The sequence below is a fragment of the Mixophyes fleayi genome, chromosome 1 (genome assembly GCF_038048845.1).
Source record: "Mixophyes fleayi isolate aMixFle1 chromosome 1, aMixFle1.hap1, whole genome shotgun sequence".
Lineage (NCBI taxonomy): Eukaryota > Metazoa > Chordata > Amphibia > Anura > Limnodynastidae > Mixophyes > Mixophyes fleayi.
The window spans coordinates 38,415,500-38,418,266 of record NC_134402.1 but is presented as its reverse complement, the minus strand read 5'-3'; the positions used below and the strand labels follow the sequence as shown (position 1 = coordinate 38,418,266).

At 39.4% G+C, this 2,767-nt stretch overlaps 1 pseudogene; it reads right to left on the bottom strand.

Moving 5' to 3' along the window:
• Positions 1–2,199: 2,199 nt before the first annotated feature.
• LOC142136080 (5S ribosomal RNA) lies at positions 2,200–2,317 on the bottom strand (annotated as a pseudogene).
• Between the last annotated feature and the right edge of the window lie 450 nt (positions 2,318–2,767).

The window sequence follows — 2,767 nt, the reverse complement described above, 5'->3', positions numbered from 1 at the left end:
CGACTTGTAGCATCTGAGCTTGCTGCTGTAGCTGCGCTGCGGCCACATTTATGAGAGTTCTCAGTACTTGCTCCATGTTGACGTCTGCGCGGGTTGGGTAGCGGAAACTTGCTTCCCGGAGCATCCCACTCCTGACACCACTTGTGGCAATAGCCCGCTACTGCAGTAGCACACGCGTACAACTTCTTCCTTTTTATGGTTCTTTATTGTCAGGATGGTAATAATGTTTTGACACCGTATACTTGCACAGCAATTATGGAGACCCTCAACGCTTACTATACATAGTCCAGCTCTCTGTCCAGATCAGCCAGCTAGCCCAGCGTTGATCTCCCTGAACAATGAAACAAGCAGGGTTTTATACCTGACGCTCCTCCCACAGGCCTAGCTTGATGGACAGGCGACACACCCACCTTCTCTTTAAAAGGAAACGCCCATCCCTGGCTCTGTTTAGACTATCAGACCCACCCTGTCTGTTTGCTGAGAGGAAGCAGCTTATAAATCATGTAAGTAACCCAATTTTAAACTACACATATGTTTTTACCTGGTTTAATCTCCACCTAGGGACATAACTGTGCCAATGTTTTACTCTACTTCCCTGCTTTCTCTGCATATTGCCAGCTAAATGCCTCCTTTTGTTACAATATATATATATATATATATATATATATATATACACAGAGATGCTGGGCGCTCATATGGTAGGGATATATAATATGGGTAAGGACTAGACAAAACTAGAGATCACTCCCTAAATACACCAACTGGTGAAATATAAAGGGTAGATGGTGCACACACTATCAATGGAGATCTCTGAAATGGTTCTATAAGTCCTATTGGTTGAATCACATATCAGTACTACGTGGATATCTGAAGGTAATAATCAGATTTAATATTCAAAACATAGAATAAATATACATCATAAATGCAAATTTAAAAGGATGGTCAGGGTAAATCTCTAGGTTAAAATACATTCATCATGAGGACACATACAGAGTTATATTAATAAACAGACAATAAATTGCATGCAATCATAGATAAAATTGTTCCTAAATTTGCTGGTACAGACTGTGGTTGGTAATAAACAGGCCTGATAAAATGGTATGAACCAAATCAGGTCTAAATTGGCAGTTAATAGTGTAGATGAACAGATTGAGGAAGACAAACTCTTAATTCCAAATAGAGAATGTCCCATGCGATTAAAGGGTATGCCAGGTGTATATAAAAATCCAGCCTATTGTTCCATAAAAGTGAGGTTAAAATACAAATGCAGATGTCGCACCAGGATAAAAGTTAATACTTGCGATTTACGTGCGAGACAATATGTCCGGAGATTGCCTTATATTCCAGGTAATGTGTCCGTCCCATAGATGAACTAACGAATCTGAGGGAGATCCGAGCAGGGACGACAGTAGTGGGAGATCATGCCGCTACTGTCGGAGAGCTGATAATGCGTTTCACTGGTGAAGCGCAAACGCACGTCCGAGAGTGACGTCACTTCCTGTAATCGCTATTGGTCAATGAAGGATGGTAAGGATGGTAGGCGGGCTCCCAACGTGTTTCGTCCTATACAGGACTTTCTCAAGGGTTTAAATGAACGTTCGTGTATGAGAGGTTTAAGTAGAAAGTGACCTGTAGTGATTGGTTGTTAGATATCCCGGTGACCATATTAAGTCCTCCATAGCGGCTGGATGTAAAGTGATCATAAGTACCTGGTGTTCATATTAAATACTACGTAGCGGCAGGATGTAAAGTGATAATAAGTACAAGTTACAGTGGTCTATGTACACCAAAAAAGAAATGGTTTAAATATATATAAGTATAGGTATAATGATGATATAACAGGAGGCAATATTCATACCAAATTACATCTAACAATATGAAATCTATTGTGTATTGCAAAATGGCCATTGTTTAATTCATTAATATATACCATATATCTTTTTTAAAAAAACATACGCCGATTGTTAAGATAAGGTGTTTGTGTAAGCAGAGGAAACCTGATACTTATATGGACAGAAAACGTTACTCCCCTATAGGCAGTATTCGAATCCAAAAATCAGATCTATAGTTTTGATAAATGAGATATTATTCTCAATATAAACAGGTACAAGCACAGCAAGCCCATTAAGACACTTGTACATATTGGATCCTCTAGGGGTGCACTTAGAAAACAGGGATATGTCAGGGTTAGAGAAACAGGACTTACAGTACCAGGTATTCACAGGTAGTGCCCTATCCTGCTACTTACCTGGCCCTCTCTGCTTCGCTTCCAAGTTCAGTTGAGATTGGGCATAACCAGAGAGGTATGACTGTAGGTACATCGTCCTCACCTCCTAAAATAATCCGTCAACAATGTCAGTCACCATAGTGTAGAGTTCATGATCTATCTTCGATATGTACAGTGACTTAGGGTCTAATAACGACAAATCAAACTCAATGTTAAGGCCTAGCGGGGCTAGTGTTTTGAGGTGATAGATAGCCTTAGTTTCCTCTTTGTTCAAATATTGCATAAGGTTACCTCCTCTCCAATTACTAGTAACCTTCTTGATTCCCATGAAGGTCATACCATCATATTCACAAGTATGTGTATCTTTAAAATGTTTTGAAACATGATGTTTATCAAACCCTATCTTAATATTCCTAAGGTGTTCTCTAATTCTTTATTTTAACTGTCTGATGGTTCTCCCTACATACTGCTTATGCAGTTGCAGTGTAGTAAATAGATAACATTATTACTGGTGCAAGTAATGAATTCCTGAATCTTGTA